Source organism: Mustelus asterias, chromosome 22 (assembly GCF_964213995.1).
Source record: "Mustelus asterias chromosome 22, sMusAst1.hap1.1, whole genome shotgun sequence".
Classification (NCBI taxonomy): Eukaryota; Metazoa; Chordata; class Chondrichthyes; order Carcharhiniformes; family Triakidae; genus Mustelus; species Mustelus asterias.
This window is the reverse complement of record NC_135822.1, coordinates 48,121,676-48,142,722: the sequence shown is the minus strand read 5'-3', so window position 1 is coordinate 48,142,722 and position 21,047 is coordinate 48,121,676.

Genomic DNA, 21,047 nt, shown 5'->3' with positions numbered 1-21,047 from the left:
AAGGCATCCAATCCAATCCAATACAATCCAATCCATGGAACGGCATCCAATCCAATCCAATCCAACCCAATCCTATCCAATCCAAGCCAATCTTTTCCAAACCAAGGAGCGGTATCAACTCCAATCCAATCCAATCCAATACAACGCAATCCAACCCAAGGAACGGCATCCAATCCAATCCAATCCAATGCAATCCATTCCAATCCAATCCAATCCAATCCAATCTAAGGACCGGCATCCAATCGCATCCAATCCAATACAATCAAATCCAATCCAATGAACGGCGTCCAATCGAAATCCAATCCAATCCAATTACCGGCATCCAACCCAATCCAATCCAATCCAATCCAAGTAACGGCATCCAATCCAATCCAATCCAATCCAAGTAACGGCATCCTATCCAATCCAATCCAATCCAATTCAAGTAACCGCATCCAATCCAATCCAATTCAATCCAAGTAACTGCATCCAATCTAGTCCAATCCAATCCAATCCAAATAACCGCATCCAATCCAATCCAATCCAATCCAATCCAATCCAAGTAACGGCATCCAATACAATGCAATCCAATCCAATTCCAATCCATTCCAATCCAATTACCGGCATGCAATCCAATCCAATCGAATCCAAGTAACGGCATCCAATCCAATCCAAGTAACGGCATCCAATCGAATCCAATCCAATCCAAGTAACGGCATCCAATCCAATCCAATGCAATCCAATCCAATCCAAGTAACGGCATCCAATCCAATCCAATGCAAACCAATCCAATCCAATCAAATCCAAGTAACTGCATCCAATCCAATCCAATCCAATCCAATCCAAGTAACAGCATCCACAATCGCATCCAATCCAATCCAATCAAATCCAATCCAATGAACGGCATCCTATCGAATCCAATTCAATCCAATTACCGGCATCCAACCCAATCCAATCCAATCCAATCCAAGTAAAGGCATCCAATCCAATCCAATCCAATACAATCCAATACAATCCAATCCAATCCAATCCAAGTAACGGCATCCAATCCAATCCATTCCAATCCAAGTAACGGCATCCTATCCAATCCAATCCAATACAATCCAATCCACGTAACGGCATCCAATCCAATCCAATCGCATCCAATCCAATCCAACCCAAGTAACGGCATTCAATCGAATCCAATCCAATACAATCCAAATACCGGCATCCAACCCAATCCAATCCAACCCAATCAAAGTAACGGCATCCAATCCAATCCAATCCAATCCAGTCCAATCCAATCAAATCCAAGTAACGGCATCCAATCCAATCCAATCCAATCGAATTCAATCCAATCAACTCCACGTAACGGCATCCAATCTAATCCAATCAAATCCAATCCAATCCAATCCAAGTCAAGGCATCCAACACAATCCAATCCAATCCAATCCAATCCAATCCAATCCAAGTAACGGCATCCAATCCAATCCAATCCAATCCAATCGAAGTAACGGCATCCAATCCAATCCAATCCAATCCAAGTAACGGCATCCAATCCAATCCAATCCAATTAAACTAACTGCATCCAATCGATTCCAATCCAATCCAATCCAATCCAAGTAACGGCATCCAATCCAATCCAAACAAATCCAGTCCAATCCAATTCAAGTAACGGCATCCATTCCAATCCAATCCAATCCAATTGACGGCATCCAATCCAATCTAATCCGATCCAATCCAATCCACGTAACGGCATCCAATCGAATCCAATGCAATACAATCAAATCCAATCCAAGTAACTGCATCCAATCCAATCCAATCCAAGTAACGGCATCCAATCCAGACGAATCCAATCCAGGTAGCGGCATCCAATCCAATCCAATCCAATCCACTCCAATCCAAGAAACGGCATCCTATCTAATCCAATCCAAGTAACGGCATCCAATCCATTCCAATCCAATCCAAGTAACCGCATCCAATCCAATCCAATCCAATCCAATCGAAATAACTGCATCCAATCCAATCCAATCCAATCCAAGTAACGGCATCCAATCCAATCCAATCCAAGTAACCGCATCCAATCCAATCCAATCCGATCAAATCCGATCCAATCCAATCCAATCCAATCCAATCCAATCCAAGTAACGGCATCCAGTCCAATCCAATCCAATCCAATCCAAATACCGGCATCTAATCCAATCCAATCCAAACCAATCAAAGTAACGGCATCCAATCCAATCCAATCCAATCCAAATCATGTAACGGCATCCAATCCAATCCAATCCAAGTAACGGCATCCAATCGAATCCAATGCAATCCAATCCAAATAACGGCATCCAACCCAATCCAATCCTATCCAATCCAAGTAACGGCGCCCGTTGCAATCCAATGCAATCCAATCCAAGTAACGGCATCCAATCCAATCCAAGGAACGGCATCCAATCCAATCCAATCAAATCCAATCCAATCCAAGTAACCGCATCCAATCCAATCCAATCCAATCCATCAAAGTAACGGCATTCAATCCAATCCAATCCAATCCAATCCAGTCCAATCCAATCCAATCCAATGCTAGTAACGGCATCCAATCCAATCTAATCCAATCCAAGTAACTTCATCCAATCCAATCCAATCCAAGTAACTGCATCCAATCCAATCCAATCCAATCCAATCCAAGTAACGGCATCCAATCCAATCGAATCCAATCCAGGTAGCGGCATCCAATCCAATCCAATCCAATCCACTCCAATCCAAGAAACGGCATCCTATCTAATCCAATCCAAGTAACGGCATCCAATCCATTCCAATCCAATCCAAGTAACCGCATCCAATCCAATCCAATCCAATCCAATCGAAATAACTGCATCCAATCCAATCCAATCCAATCCAATCCAAGTAACGGCATCCAATCCAATCCAATCCAAGTAACCGCATCCAATCCAATCCAATCCAATCAAATCCGATCCAATCCAAAGAACAAAGAACAAAGAACAAAGAACAGTACAGCACAGGAAACAGGCCCTTCGGCCCTCCAAGCCTGTGCCGCTCCTTGGTCCAACTAGACCAATCGTTTGTATCCCTCCATTCCCAGGCTGCTCATGTGACTATCCAGGTAAGTCTTAAACGATGTCAGCGTGCCTCCCTCCACCACCCTACTTGGCAGCGCATTCCAGGCCCCCACCACCCTCTGTGTAAAAAACGTCCCTCTGATGTCTGAGTTATACTTCGCCCCTCTCAGCTTGAGCCCGTGACCCCTCGTGATCGTCACCTCCGACCTGGGAAAAAGCTTCCCACTGTTCACCCTATCTATACCCTTCATAATCTTGTATACCTCTATTAGATCTCCCCTCATTCTCCGTCTTTCCAAGGAGAACAACCCCAGTCTACCCAATCTCTCCTCATAGCTAAGACCCTCCATACCAGGCAACATCCTGGTAAACCTTCTCTGCACTCTCTCCAATGCCTCCACGTCCTTCTGGTAGTGCGGCGACCAGAACTGGACGCAGTACTCCAAATGCGGCCTAACCAGCGTTCTATACAGCTGCATCATCAGACTCCAGCTTTTATACTCTATACCCCGTCCTATAAAGGCAAGCATACCATATGCCTTCTTCACCACCTTCTCCACCTGTGTTGCCACCTTCAAGGATTTGTGGACTTGCACACCTAGGTCCCTCTGTGTTTCTATACTCCTGATGACTCTGCCATTTATTGCATAACTCCTCCCTACATTATTTCTTCCAAAATGCATCACTTCGCATTTATCCGGATTAAATTCCATCTGCCACCTCTCCGCCCAATTTTCCAGCCTATCTATATCCTGCTGTATTGCCCGACAATGCTCTTCGCTATCCGCAATTCCAGCCATCTTTGTGTCATCCGCAAACTTGCTGATTACACCAGTTACACCTTCTTCCAAATCATTTATATATATCACAAATAGCAGAGGTCCCAGTACAGAGCCCTGCGGAACAGCACTGGTCACAGACCTCCAGGCGGAAAAAGACCCTTCGACCACTACCCTCTGTCTCCTATGGCCAAGCCAGTTCTCCACCCATCGAGCCACTTCTCCTTGTATCCCATGAGCCTGAACCTTCTTGACCAACCTGCCATGTGGGACTTTGTCAAATGCCTTACTGAAATCCATATAGACGACATCCACGGCCCTTCCTTCATCAACCGTTTTTGTCACTTCCTCAAAAAACTCCACCAAATTTGTAAGGCACGACCTCCCTCTTACAAAACCATGCTGTCTGTCACTAATGAGATTGTTCCGTTCTAAATGCACATACATCCTGTCTCTAAGAATCCTCTCCAACAACATCCCTACCACGGACGTCAAGCTCACCGGCCTATAATTTCCTGGGTTATCCCTGCTACCCTTCTTAAACAACGGGACCACATTCGCTATCCTCCAATCCTCAGGGACCTCACCCGTGTCCAAAGAAGCGACAAAGATTTCCGTCAGAGGCCCAGCAATTTCCTCTCTCGTCTCCCTGAGCAGTCGAGGATAGATGCCATCAGGCCCTGGGGCTTTGTCAGTTTTAATGTTCCCTAAAAAACCTAACACTTCCTCTCTCGTAATGGAGATTTTCTCTAACGGGTCAACACCTCCCTCCGAGACACTCCCGGTTAACACGCCCCTCTCCTTCGTGAATACCGATGCAAAGTATTCATTTAGGATCTCCCCTATTCCCTTGGGTTCTAAGCATAATTCCCCTCCTTTGTCCCTGAGAGGTCCGATTTTCTCCCTGACAACTCTTTTGTTCCTAACGTATGAATAGAATGCCTTAGGATTCTCCTTAATCCTGCCTGCCAAGAACATCTCGTGACCTCTTTTTGCCCTTCTAACTCCCCGTTTGAGATCTTTCCTACTCTCTCTGTATTCCTCCAGAGCTCCATCTGTTTTCAGCTGCCTGGACTTAACGTACGCCTCCCTTTTCATTTTAATCAGATCCTCAATTTCCCTGGTTATCCACGGCTCTCGAATCCTACCTTTCCTATCTTTCCTTTTTACAGGCACATGCCTATCCTGCAGCCTTATCAATAGTTCCTTAAAAGACTCCCACATGCCAGACGCGGACTTACCCTCGAACATCCTCTCCCAATCAACATCCACCAATTCCTGCCTAATCCGGCTATAGTCAGCCTTCCCCCAATTTAGCACCCTGCCCGTAGGACAGCACTCATCCTTGTCCATTACTATCCTAAAGTTAACAGAGTTGTGGTCACTATTTGCCACATGTTCCCCTACCGATACTTTGACGACCTGACCGGGCTCATTTCCCAGAACTAGGTCCAGTATAGCCCCCTCTCTAGTCGGGCCATCTACATACTGTTCCAAAGAACCTTCCAGTACGCATTTTACAAATTCCTCCCCGTCCGGTCCCCCAGCTCTAAGCACTTTCCAATCTGTGCCAGGGAAATTAAAGTCCCCCACTACAACAACCCTATTTTTTCTGCACCTATCCAGAATCTCCTGACATATCCTTTCCTCCACTTCCCGTGGGCTGTTGGGTGGTCTGTAGTACACCCCCAGCATAGTGACTGCACCCTTCCTGTTTCTGAGTTCCACCCACAGCGACTCAGTACATGACCCCTCTAAGTTGTCTACCCTCTGCACCGCGGTAATATGCTCCTTAACTAATAACGCTACTCCCCCACCTTTTATAGCCCCTCCTCTGTCTCGCCTAAAACACTGATACCCCGGAATATTCAGCTGCCAGTCCTGTCCTTCTTTTAACCAAGTTTCCGTCACCGCAACCACATCCAAATTCCGCACAAGCATTAAGGCCCTCAGTTCATCTGTTTTACCCGTTACACTCCTCGCATTGAAGCAGATGCACTCCAGACCTCCAGGCCCAGTCAGGTCCTCCTCCTCCAGAGTGCTCCTCTTCTTAGCTAGCCTTGCCCTGGCCCCCAGCTCGACCCCAGCCTCAGTATTTACTGACCTCCTGTTTTGTTCCCCACCCCCCTGCCACACTAGTTTAAATCCTGCCGAAACACTCTAGCAAAACTCCCAGCCAGGATATTTGCTCCCTTCCAGTTAAGGTGTAACCCATCCTTTCTGTACAGTTGCCATCCTGACTTGAAGATTTCCCAGTTATCTATGAATTTAAAACCCTCCCTCTTGCACCAGTCCTTTAGCCACGCGTTCAACTGTAGAATCTCCCTGTTCCGAGCCTCACTTGCACTAGGCACCGGGAGCAGTCCAGAGATTGCTACACTGGAGGTCTTACTTTTTAGCCTAGCACCCAACTCCTTGAATTTCTCTCGTATGACCCCCCTGCTCTTCCTACCTACATCATTTCCCCCAATGTGTACAATCACATCCGTTTGACTACCTTCCTTTTTAAATATGCTTCCTACCCTCTCGGAGACATCCAGTACCCCGGCACCAGGGAGGCAGACTACCATCCTGGATTCTCGTTCAGTCCCACAGAAGCGCCTGTCCGTGCCTCTAACTATTGCGTCCCCCACAACTATCGCTCTCCTAAACCCCTTCTTTCCCTTCCGGACCCCTGAGCCTGTCTCCGTGGAGGCTTACCCCTGGAGGGTCATCCCTCTCCACAGAATCCAAAACAATATACCTATTGTGGAGGGGGACAACCACAGGGCATCCCTCCACAGACTGCTCACTCCCTTCCCTTCTCCCATCTGTTGCCCATCCCTTTCTCTTATGGGAGACTGCCACTGGGGTGCTTTGTGGCACATCACCCTTCAGACTATTACCCCTCCTAACCGTGACCCACGTGTCTTCCTTCCGAGACCCTGGTGTCACTACCTGACTATAACTTTTATCTATGACTCTCTCATTTTCCCTAACTAAACTGAGTTCATCGAGCCTCAGCTCCAGCTCCCTTACACGATCCTTCAGGAGATGCAGTTCCACACATCTGGCACAGATATGGACTTCCGGGAGGCAAGTTGTCTCCAGGAACTCCCACATCCCACACCGAATGCAGTATACTGGCCTCCCACTCATACCAGCCATGTCCTTTTTCGTTTTGGGGATAAAACAAAAAGGGGGTGTAACCAAAGAAAAACAAAAACAACCTTCCTCGCCGAAGCCCTGTGAGCCAAAGCCCTTTTTGCTCTCACTCTGTACCCTGCTCACTCCACTGCCCGCTAACGACGCTGCCCGCTCAAAGGTGCGGCCTACTTTTAAACCCTCCAAAATCTTCCCAGGCTGCTGCTGGGCCTATTTCCCTCAGCCTGCTCCTGTGGAACAATGAGGCTGAAACCTGCAAGTTAAGCACTTTTAAACCCTCCAAAATCTTCCCAGGCTGCTGCTGGGCCTATTTCCCTCAGCCTGCTCCTGTGGAACAATAAATCCAATCCAATCCAATCCAAGTATCGGCATCCAATCCAATCCAATCCAATCCAAGTACCGGCATCTTATCCAATCCAATCCAAACCAATCAAAGTAACGGCATCCAATCCAATCCAATCCAATCCAAATCATGCAACGGCATCCAATCCAATCCAATCCTATCCAATCCAAGTAACGGCGCCCAATGCAATCCAATGCAATCCAATCCAAGTAACGGCATCCAATCCAATCCAATCCAATCCAAGTAACGGCATCCAATCCAATCAAATCCAATCCAATGCAAGTAACCGCATCCAATCCAATCCAATCCAATCCATCAAAGTAACGGCATTCAATCCAATCCAATCCAATCCAATCCAGTCCAATCCAAGTAACGGCATCCAATCCAATCCAATCAAATCCAATCCAATACAAGTAACCGCATCCAATCCAATCCAATCCAATCCATCAAAGGAACGGCATTCAATCCAATCCAATCCAATCCAATCCAGTCCAATCCAACCCAATCCAAGTGATCGCAACCAATCCAATCCAATCCAATCCAATGCTAGTAACGGCATCCAATCCAATCTAATCCAATCCAAGTAACTTCATCCAATCCAATCCAATTCAATCCAATACAATCCAATCCAAGAAACGGCATCCAATCCAATCCAATCCAATCCAACCCAATCCAATCCTATCCAATCCAAGTAACGGCATCCAATCCAATCCAATCCAATCCAATCCAATACAACGCAATCCAACCCAAGGAACGGCATCCAAATCAATCCAATCCAATGCAATCCATTCCAATCCAATCCAATCCAATCCAATCTAAGGAACGGCATCCAATCGCATCCAATCCAATCCAATCAAATCCAATCCAATGAACGGCACTCAATCGAATCCAATCCAATCCAATTACCGGCATCCAACCCAATCCAATCCAATCGAAGTAACGGCATCCAATCCAATCCAATCCAATCCAATCAAATCCAAGTAACGGCATCCAATCCAATCCATTCGAATCCAAGTAACGGCATCCTATCCAATCCAATCCAATCCAATTCAAGTAACCGCATTCAATCCAATTCAATCCAAGTAACGGCATCCAATCCAATCCAATCCAGTCCAATCCTATCCTATCCAAGTAACGGCATCCAATCTAATCCAATCCAATCCAATCCAATCCAAATAACCGCATCCAATCTAATCCAATCCAATCCAAGTAACGGCATTCAATACAATGCAATCCAATCCAATTCCAATCCATTCCAATCCAATTACCGGCATGCAATCCAATCCAATCGAATCCAAGTAACGGCATCCAATCCAATCCAATCCAATCCAAGTAACGGCATCCAATCGAATCCAATCCAATCCAAGTAACGGCATCCAATCCAATCCAATGCAATCCAATCCAATCCAAGTAACGGCATCCAATCCAATCCAATGCAAACCAATCCAATCCAATCAAATCCAAGTAACTGCATCCAATCCAATCCAATCCAATCCAAGTAACAGCATCCACAATCGCATCCAATCCAATCCAATCCAATCAAATCCAATCCAATGAACGGCATCCAATCGAATGCAATTCAATCCAATTACCGGCATCCAACCCAATCCAATCCAATCCAATCCAAGTAAAGGCATCCAATCCAATCCAATCCAATCCAATACAATCCAATCCAATCCAATCCAAGTAACGGCATCCAATCCAATCCATTCCAATCCAAGTAACGGCATCCTATCCAATCCAATCCAATACAATCCAATCCAAGTAACGGCATCCAATCCAATCCAATCGCATCCAATCCAATCCAACCCAAGTAACGGCATTCAATCGAATCCAATCCAATACAATCCAAATACCGGCATCCAACCCAATCCAATCCAACCCAATCAAAGTAACGGCATCCAATCCAATCCAATCCAATCGAATTCAATCCAATCAACTCCACGTAACGGCTTCCAATCGAATCCAATCAAATCCAATCCAATCCAATCCAGGTCAAGGCATCCAACCCAATCCAATCCAATCCAATCCAAGTAACGGCATCCAATCCAATCCAATCCAATCCAATCCAATCGAAGTAACGGCATCCAATCCAATCCAATCCAATTCAAGTAACGGCATCCAATCCAATCCAATCCAACTCAACTAACTGCATCCAATCAAATCCAATCCAATCCAATCCAATCCAAGTAACGGCATCCAATCCAATCCAAACAAATCCAGTCCACTCCAATTCAAGTAACGGCATCCATTCCAATCCAATCCAATCCAATCCAATTGACGGCATCCAATCCAATCTAATCCGATCCAATCCAATCCAAGTAACGGCATCCAATCGAATCCAATGCAATCCAATCAAATCCAATCCAAGTAACTGCATCCAATCCAATCGAATCCAATCCAAGGAACGGCATCCAATCCAATCGAATCCAATCCACTCCAATCCAAGAAACGGCATCCTATCTAATCCAATTCAAGTAACGGCATCCAATCCATTCCAATCCAATCCAAGTAACCGCATCCAATCCAATCCAATCCAATCGAAATAACTGCATCCAATCCAATCCAATCCAATCCAAGTTACGGCATCCAATCCAATCCAATCCAAGTAACCGCATCCAATCCATTCCAATCCAATCAAATCCGATCCAATCCAATCCAATCCAAGTAACGGCATCCAATCCAATCCAATCCAAGTACCGGCATCTAATCCAATCCAATCCAATCCAAGTAACGGCATCCAATCCAATCCATTCCAATCCAAGTAACGGCATCCTATCCAATCCAATCCAATACAATCCAATCCAAGTAACGGCATCCAATACAATCCAATCGCATCCAATCCAATCCAACCCAAGTAACGGCATTCAATCGAATCCAATCCAATAAAATCCAAATACCGGCATCCAACCCAATCCAATCCAACCCAATCCAAGTAACGGCATCCAATCCAATCCAATCCAAGTAACCGCATCCAATCCAATCCAATCCAATCAAATCCGATCCAATCCAAAGAACAAAGAACAAAGAACAAAGAACAGTACAGCACAGGAAACAGGCCCTTCGGCCCTCCAAGCCTGTGCCGCTCCTTGGTCCAACTAGACCAATCGTTTGTATCCCTCCATTCCCAGGCTGCTCATGTGACTATCCAGGTAAGTCTTAAACGATGTCAGCGTGCCTCCCTCCACCACCCTACTTGGCAGCGCATTCCAGGCCCCCACCACCCTCTGTGTAAAAAACGTCCCTCTGATGTCTGAGTTATACTTCGCCCCTCTCAGCCTGAGCCCGTGACCCCTCGTGATCGTCACCTCCGACCTGGGAAAAAGCTTCCCACTGTTCACCCTATCTATACCCTTCATAATCTTGTATACCTCTATTAGATCTCCCCTCATTCTCCGTCTTTCCAAGGAGAACAACCCCAGTCTACCCAATCTCTCCTCATAGCTAAGACCCTCCATACCAGGCAACATCCTGGTAAACCTTCTCTGCACTCTCTCCAATGCCTCCACGTCCTTCTGGTAGTGCGGCGACCAGAACTGGACGCAGTACTCCAAATGCGGCCTAACCAGCGTTCTATACAGCTGCATCATCAGACTCCAGCTTTTATACTCTATACCCCGTCCTATAAAGGCAAGCATACCATATGCCTTCTTCACCACCTTCTCCACCTGTGTTGCCACCTTCAAGGATTTGTGGACTTGCACACCTAGGTCCCTCTGTGTTTCTATACTCCTGATGACTCTGCCATTTATTGCATAACTCCTCCCTACATTATTTCTTCCAAAATGCATCACTTCGCATTTATCCGGATTAAATTCCATCTGCCACCTCTCCGCCCAATTTTCCAGCCTATCTATATCCTGCTGTATTGCCCGACAATGCTCTTCGCTATCCGCAATTCCAGCCATCTTTGTGTCATCCGCAAACTTGCTGATTACACCAGTTACACCTTCTTCCAAATCATTTATATATATCACAAATAGCAGAGGTCCCAGTACAGAGCCCTGCGGAACAGCACTGGTCACAGACCTCCAGGCGGAAAAAGACCCTTCGACCACTACCCTCTGTCTCCTATGGCCAAGCCAGTTCTCCACCCATCGAGCCACTTCTCCTTGTATCCCATGAGCCTTAACCTTCTTAACCAACCTGCCATGTGGGACTTTGTCAAATGCCTTACTGAAATCCATATAGACGACATCCACGGCCCTTCCTTCATCAACCGTTTTTGTCACTTCCTCAAAAAACTCCACCAAATTTGTAAGGCACGACCTCCCTCTTACAAAACCATGCTGTCTGTCACTAATGAGATTGTTCCGTTCTAAATGCACATACATCCTGTCTCTAAGAATCCTCTCCAACAACTTCCCTACCACGGACGTCAAGCTCACCGGCCTATAATTTCCTGGGTTATCCCTGCTACCCTTCTTAAACAACGGGACCACATTCGCTACCCTCCAATCCTCAGGGACCTCACCCGTGTCCAAAGAAGCGACAAAGATTTCCGTCAGAGGCCCAGCAATTTCCTCTCTCGTCTCCCTGAGCAGTCGAGGATAGATGCCATCAGGCCCTGGGGCTTTGTCAGTTTTAATGTTCCCTAAAAAACCTAACACTTCCTCTCTCGTAATGGAGATTTTCTCTAACGGGTCAACACCTCCCTCCGAGACACTCCCGGTTAACACGCCCCTCTCCTTCGTGAATACCGATGCAAAGTATTCATTTAGGATCTCCCCTATTCCCTTGGGTTCTAAGCATAATTCCCCTCCTTTGTCCCTGAGAGGTCCGATTTTCTCCCTGACAACTCTTTTGTTCCTAACGTATGAATAGAATGCCTTAGGATTCTCCTTAATCCTGCCTGCCAAGAACATCTCGTGACCTCTTTTTGCCCTTCTAACTCCCCGTTTGAGATCTTTCCTACTCTCTCTGTATTCCTCCAGAGCTCCATTTGTTTTCAGCTGCCTGGACTTAACGTACGCCTCCCTTTTCATTTTAATCAGATCCTCAATTTCCCTGGTTATCCACGGCTCTCGAATCCTACCTTTCCTATCTTTCCTTTTTACAGGCACATGCCTATCCTGCAGCCTTACCAATAGTTCCTTAAAAGACTCCCACATGCCAGACGCGGACTTACCCTCGAACATCCTCTCCCAATCAACATCCACCAATTCCTGCCTAATCCGGCTATAGTCAACCTTCCCCCAATTTAGCACCCTGCCCGTAGGACAGCACTCATCCTTGTCCATTACTATCCTAAAGTTAACAGAGTTGTGGTCACTATTTGCCACATGTTCCCCTACCGAAACTTTGACGACCTGACCGGGCTCATTTCCCAGAACGAGGTCCAGTATAGCCCCCTCTCTAGTCGGGCCATCTACATACTGTTCCAAAGAACCTTCCAGTACGCATTTTACAAATTCCTCCCCGTCCGGTCCCCCAGCTCTAAGCACTTTCCAGTCTGTGCCAGGGAAATTAAAGTCCCCCACTACAACAACCCTATTTTTTCTGCACCTATCCAGAATCTCCTGACATATCCTTTCCTCCACTTCCCGTGGGCTGTTGGGTGGTCTGTAGTACACCCCCAGCATAGTGACTGCACCCTTCCTGTTTCTGAGTTCCACCCACAGCGACTCAGTACATGACCCCTCTAAGTTGTCTACCCTCTGCACCGCGGTAATATGCTCCTTAACTAATAACGCTACTCCCCCACCTTTTTTAGCCCCTCCTCTGTCTCGCCTAAAACACTGATACCCCGGAATATTCAGCTGCCAGTCCTGTCCTTCTTTTAACCAAGTTTCCGTCACCGCAACCACATCCAAATTCCGCACAAGCATTAAGGCCCTCAGTTCATCTGTTTTACCCGTTACACTCCTCGCATTGAAGCAGATGCACTCCAGACCTCCAGGCCCAGTCAGGTCCTCCTCCTCCAGAGTGCTCCTCTTCTTAGCTAGCCTTGCCCTGGCCCCCACCTCGACCCCAGCCTCAGTATTTACTGACCTCCTGTTTTGTTCCCCACCCCCCTGCCACACTAGTTTAAATCCTGCCGAAACACTCGAGCAAAACTCCCAGCCAGGATATTTGCTCCCTTCCAGTTAAGGTGTAACCCATCCTTTCTGTACAGTTGCCATCCTGACTTGAAGATTTCCCAGTTATCTATGAATTTAAAACCCTCCCTCTTGCACCAGTCCTTTAGCCACGCGTTCAACTGTAGAATCTCCCTGTTCCGAGCCTCACTTGCACTAGGCACCGGGAGCAGTCCAGAGATTGCTACACTGGAGGTCTTACTTTTTAGCCTAGCACCCAACTCCTTGAATTTCTCTCGTATGACCCCCCTGCTCTTCCTACCTACATCATTTCCCCCAATGTGTACAATCACATCCGTTTGACTACCTTCCTTTTTAAATATGCTTCCTACCCTCTCGGAGACATCCAGTACCCCGGCACCAGGGAGGCAGACTACCATCCTGGATTCTCGTTCAGTCCCACAGAAGCGCCTGTCCGTGCCTCTAACTATTGCGTCCCCCACAACTATCGCTCTCCTAAACCCCTTCTTTCCCTTCCGGACCCCTGAGCCTGTCTCCGTGGAGGCTTACCCCTGGAGGGTCATCCCTCTCCACAGAATCCAAAACAATATACCTATTGTGGAGGGGGACAACCACAGGGGATCCCTCCACAGACTGCTCACTCCCTTCCCTTCTCCCATCTGTTGCCCATCCCTTTCTCTTATGGGAGACTGCCACTGGGGTGCTTTGTGGCACATCACCCTTCAGACTATTACCCCTCCTAACCGTGACCCACGTGTCTTCCTTCCGAGACCCTGGTGTCACTACCTGACTATAACTTTTATCTATGACTCTCTCATTTTCCCTAACTAAACTGAGTTCATCGAGCCTCAGCTCCAGCTCCCTTACACGATCCTTCAGGAGATGCAGTTCCACACATCTGGCACAGATATGGACTTCCGGGAGGCAAGTTGTCTCCAGGAACTCCCACATCCCACACCGAATGCAGTATACTGGCCTCCCACTCATACCAGCCATGTCCTTTTTCGTTTTGGGGATAAAACAAAAAGGGGGTGTAACCAAAGAAAAACAAAAACAACCTTCCTCGCCGAAGCCCTTTGAGCCAAAGCCCTTTTTGCTCTCACTCTGTACCCTGCTCACTCCACTGCCCGCTAACGACGCTGCCCGCTCAAAGGTGCGGCCTACTTTTAAACCCTCCAAAATCTTCCCAGGCTGCTGCTGGGCCTATTTCCCTCAGCCTGCTCCTGTGGAACAATGAGGCTGAAACCTGCAAGTTAAGCACTTTTAAACCCTCCAAAATCTTCCCAGGCTGCTGCTGGGCCTATTTCCCTCAGCCTGCTCCTGTGGAACAATAAATCCAATCCAATCCAATCCAAGTATCGGCATCCAATCCAATCCAATCCAATCCAAGTACCGGCATCTAATCCAATCCAATCCAAACCAATCAAAGTAACGGCATCCAATCCAATCCAATCCAATCCAAATCATGTAACGGCATCCAATCCAATCCAATCCAAGTAACGGCATCCAACCCAATCCAATCCTATCCAATCCAAGTAACGGCGCCCAATGCAATCCAATGCAATCCAATCCAAGTAACGGCATCCAATCCAATCCAATCCAATCCAAGTAACGGCATCCAATCCAATCAAATCCAATCCAATGCAAGTAACCGCATCCAATCCAATCCAATCCAATCCATCAAAGTAACGGCATTCAATCCAATCCAATCCAATCCAATCCAGTCCAATCCAAGTAACGGCATCCAATCCAATCCAATCAAATCCAATCCAATCCAAGTAACCGCATCCAATCCAATCCAATCCAATCCATCAAAGGAACGGCATTCAATCCAATCCAATCCAATCCAATCCAGTGCAATCCAACCCAATCCAAGTGATCGCAACCAATCCAATCCAATCCCATCCAATGCTAGTAACGGCATCCAATCCAATCTAATCCCATCCAAGTAACTTCATCCAATCCAATCCAATTCAATCAAATACAATCCAATCCAAGAAACGGCATCCAATCCAATCCAATCCAATCCAACCCAATCCAATCCAATCCTATCCAATCCAAGTAACGGCATCCAATCCAATCCAATCCAATCCAATCCAATACAACGCAATCCAACCCAAGGAACGGCATCCAAATCAATCCAATCCAATGCAATCCATTCCAATCCAATCCAATCCAATCCAATCTAAGGAACGGCATCCAATCGCATCCAATCCAATCCAATCAAATCCAATCCAATGAACGGCACTCAATCGAATCCAATCCAATCCAATTACCGGCATCCAACCCAATCCAATCCAATCGAAGTAACGGCATCCAATCCAATCCAATCCAATCCAATCCAATCAAATCCAAGTAACGGCATCCAATCCAATCCATTCGAATCCAAGTAACGGCATCCTATCCAATCCAATCCAATCCAATTCAAGTAACCGCATCCAATCCAATTCAATCCAAGTAACGGCATCCAATCCAATCCAATCCAGTCCAATCCTATCCTATCCAAGTAACGGCATCCAATCTAATCCAATCCAATCCAATCCAAATAACCGCATCCAATCTAATCCAATCCAATCCAAGTAACGGCATTCAATACAATGCAATCCAATCCAATTCCAATCCATTCCAATCCAATTACCGGCTTGCAATCCAATCCAATCGAATCCAAGTAACGGCATCCAATCCAATCCAATCCAAGTAACGGCATCCAATCGAATACAATCCAATCCAAGTAACGGCATCCAATCCAATCCAATGCAATCCAATCCAATCCAAGTAACGGCATCCGTCTCTGTGGCTCGGGAGGGAAAGGGGGAGAGCGGGAGGGCGATAGTTATTGGGGACTCGTTAGTTAGAGGGATAGATAGGAGGTTCTGTGGCAGCAAAAGAGACTCACGGATGGTATGTTGCCTACCGGATGCCAAGGTCCGTGATGTCTCAGACCGTGTTTTCCAGATTCTGAAGGGGTAGGGGAAACAGTCACAAGTCGTGGTGCACATTGGTACCAATGACATAGGTAAGAGAAGGGACGGGGATTTCAAGCAGGAATTTCTGGAGCTGGGCTGGAAGCTGAGAGCCAAGACGAAACATGTGGTCATCGTTGCCGGTACCACGTGATAGCGATTTGAGGAACAGGGAGAGAGTGCAGTTAAATATGTGGTTGCAGGGATGGTGTAGGAGGGAGGGTTTCAGATACGTGGATAATTGGAACACGTTCTGGGGAAGGTGGGACCTGTACAAACAGGACGGGGTGCACCTGAACCAGAGGGGCACCAATATCCTCGGAGGGAAATTTGTTACGGCTCTTCAGGGGGGTTTAAACTAATTTGTCAAGGGAGTGGGAAAGGGAGTTGTAGTCCAGAAGTCAGTGAGGGTGGTGAGGCATTGGGGAAGGTATCAGGGTCAAGGGTGGGTACTGGTAGACAGGAAGGTGGGTTGAAGTGTGTCTACTTCAATGCAAGGAGCATCCGGAACAAGGTAGATGAACTTGGGGCGTGGATTGGTACTTGGGACTACGATGTTGTGGCCATTACGGAGACGTGGGTAGAACAAGGACAGGAATGGTTGTTGGACGTTCCGGGGTACAGATGTTTCACTAAGTGTAGGGAAGCTGGTAAAAGAGGTGGAGGAGTGGCATTGTTAATCAAGGATAGTTTAACGGCTGCGGAAAGGCACTTCGTGGGGGATCTGCACACTGAGGTAATATGGGCTGAAGTTAGAAATAGGAAAGGAGCGGTCACGTTGCTAGGAGTTTACTATAGGCCCCCAAATAGTAATAGAGATGTGGAGGAAGAAATTGCTAAGCAGATTATGGATATGTGTGGGGGTCACAGGGTAGTTGTCATGGGGGACTTTAACTTTCCAAATATTGATTGGAACCTTTGTAGGTCAAATAGTTTGGATGGGGCAGTTTTTGTGCAGTGTGTGCGGGAGGGTTTCCTGACACAATATGTGGATGGGCCGACTAGAGATGAGGCCACATTGGATTTGGTACTGGGAAATGAACCGGGCCAAGTGTTAGATTTGGTTGTGGGAGAGCAATTTGGAGATAGTGACCACAATTCGGCGTCTTTTGTTATTGCAATGGAGAGGGATAGGGCCGTACGGCAGGGCAAGGTTTACAATTGGGGGAGGGGTAATTATGATGCGATTAGGCAAGAATTAGGGGGCATAAGTTGGGAACAGAAACTGTCAGAGAAAGGAACTAATGAAAAGTGGAATTTTTTCAAGGAACAAATACTGGATGTCCTTGATAGGTATGTTCCTGTCAGGCAGGGAGGAAATGGCCGAGTGAGGGAACCATGGTTCACAAAAGAGGTGGAATGTCTTGTGAAAAGGAAGAGGGAAGCTTATGTAGGGATGAGGAAACAAGGTTCAGATGGCTCGATTGAGGGTTACAAGTTAGCAAGGAATGAGCTGAAAAAGGGGCTTAGGAGAGCTAGGAGGGGACATGAGAAGTCCTTGGCGGGTCGGATCAAGGAAAACCCCAAGGCTTTTTACTCTTATGTGAGGAATAAAAGAATGACCAGGGTGAGGTTAGGGCCGGTCAAGGACAGTAGTGGGAACTTGTGTATGGAGTCAGTAGAGATAGGCGAGGTGATGAATGAATACTTTTCTTCAGTGTTCACCAAGGAGAGGGGCCATGTTTTTGAGGAAGAGAAGGTGTTACAGGCTAATAGGCTGGAGGAAATAGATGTTCGGAGGGAGGATGTCTTGGCAGTTTTGAATAAACTGAAGGTCGATAAGTCCCCTGGGCCTGATGAAATGTATCCTAGGATTCTTTGGGAGGCAAGGGATGAGATTGCAGAGCCTTTGGCGTTGATCTTTGGGTCCTCGCTGTCCACGGGGATGGTGCCAGAGGACTGGAGAATGGCGAATGTTGTTCCTCTGTTTAAGAAAGGGAATAGAAATGACCCTGGTAATTATAGACCGGTTAGTCTTACTTCGGTGGTTGGTAAATTGATGGAAAGGGTCCTTAGGGATGGGATTTACGACCATTTAGAAAGATGCGGATTAATCAGAGATAGTCAGCACGGATTCGTGAAGGGCAAGTCGTGCCTCACAAATTTGATAGAATTTTTTGAGGAGGTAACTAAGTGTGTTGATGAAGGTAGGGCAGTTGATGTCATATACATGGATTTTAGTAAGGCGTTTGATAAGGTCCCCCATGGTCGGCTTATGATGAAAGTGAGGAGGTGTGGGATAAAGGGCAAGTTGGCCAATTGGATAGGTAACTGGCTATCTGACCGAAGACAGAGGGTGGTGGTCGATGGAAAATTTTCGGATTGGAGGCAGGTTGCTAGCGGTGTGACGCAGGGATCAGTGCTTGGTCCTCTGCTCTTTGTGATTTTTATTAATGACTTAGAGGAGGGGGCTGAAGGGTGGATCAGTAAATTTGCTGATGACACCAAGATTGGTGGAGTAGTGGATGAGGTGGAGGGCTGTTGTAGGCTGCAAAGAGACATAGATAGGATGCAAAGCTGGGCTGAAAAATGGCAAATGGAGTTTAACCCTGATAAATGTGAGGTGATTCATTTTGGTAGGACAAATTTAAATGTGGATTACAGGGTCAAAGGTAGGGTTCTGAAGACTGTGGAGGAACAGAGAGATCTTGGGGTCCATATCCACAGATCTCTAAAGGTTGCCACTCAAGTGGATAGAGCTGTGAAGAAGGCCTATAGTGTGTTAGCTTTTATTAACAGGGGGTTGGAGTTTAAGAGCCGTGGGGTTATGCTGCAACTGTACAGGACCTTGGTGAGACCACATTTGGAATATTGTGTGCAGTTCTGGTCACCTCACTTTCGGAAGGATGTGGAAGCGCTGGAAGGAGTGCAGAGGAGATTTACCAGGATGCTGCCTGGTTTGGAGGGTAGGTCATATGAGGAAAGGTTGAGGGAGCTCGGGCTATTCTCTCTGGAGCGGAGGAGGCTGAGGGGAGACTTAATAGAGGTGTATAAAATGATGAAGGGGATAGATAGAGTGAACGTTCAAAGACTATTTCCTCGGGTGGATGGAGCTATTACAAGGGGGCATATCTATAGGGTTCGTGCTGGGAGATGCAGGACGGATATCAGAGGTAGGTTCTTGACGCAGAGAGTGGTTGGGGTGTGGAATGGACTGCCTGCAGTGATAGTGGAGTCAGACACTTTAGAAACATTTAAGCGGTTATTGGATAGGCACATGGAGCACACCAGGATGATAGGGAGTGGGATAGCTTGATCTTGGTTTCAGATAAAGCTCGGCACAACATCGTGGGCCGAAGGGCCTGTTCTGTGCTGTACTGTTCTATGTTCAATCCAATCCAATGCAAACCTATCCAATCCAATCCAATCCAATCCAAGTAACTGCATCCAATCCAATCCAATCCAATCCAATCCAAGTAACAGCATCCAATACAATCCAATACAATCCAATCCAAGTAACGGCATCCAATCCAATCCAATCGTATCCAATCCAATCCAACCCAAGTAACGGCATCCAATCGAATACAATCCAATACAATCCAAATACCGGCATCCAACCCAATCCAATCCAATACAATCAAAGTAACGGCATCCAATCCAATCCAATCCAATCCAGTCCAGTCCAATCAAATCCAAGTAACGGCATCCAATCCAATCCAATCCAATCGAATTAAATCCAATCAACTCCACGTAACGGCATCCAATCAAATCCAATCGAATCGAATCCAATCCAATCCAAGTCACGGCATCCAACCCAATCCAATCCAATCCAATCCAATCCAAGTAACGGCATCCAATCCAATCCAATCCAATCCAATCCGATCCAATTAACGGCATCCAATCCAATGTACTCCGATCCAATCCAATCCAAGTAACGGCATCCAATCCAATCCAATGCAATCCAATCAAATCCAATCCAAGTAACTGCATCCAATCCAATCCAATCCAATCCAAGTAACGGCATCCAATCCAATCGAATCCAATCCAAGTAGCGGCATTCAATCCAATCCAATCCAATCCACTCCAATCCAAGAAACGGCATCCTATCTAATCCAATCCAAGTAACGGCATCCAATCCATTCCAATCCAATCCAAGTAACGGCATCCAATCCAATCCAATCCAATCCAATCCAAGTAACGGCATCCAATCGAATCCAATCCAATCCAAGTAACGGCATCCAGTCCAATCGAATGCAATCCAATCCAATCCAAGTAGCGGCATCCAATCCAATCCAATGCAAACCAATCCAATCCAATCCAAGTAACTGCATCCAATCCAATCCAATCTAATCCAAGTAACAGCGTCCAATACAATCCAGTACAATCCAATCCAAGTAACGGCATCCAATCCAATCCAATCGCATCCAATCCAATCCAACCCAAGTAACGGCATCCAATCGAATCCAATCCAAAACAATCCAAATACCGGCATCCAACCCAATCCATTCCAATCCAATCAAAGTAACGGCATCCAATCCAATCCAATCCAATCCAATCCAGTCCAATCCAATCAAATCCAGGTAACGGCATCCAATCCAATCCAATCCAATCCAATCCAAGTCACGGCATCCAACCCAATCCAATCCAATCCAATCCAAGTAACGGCATCCAATCCAATCCAATCCAATCCAATCGAAGTAACGGCATCCAATCGACTCCAATCCAATCCAAGTAACGACATCCAATCCAATCCAATCCAATCCAATTCAAGTAACTGCATCCAATCAAATCCAATCCATTCCAATCCAATC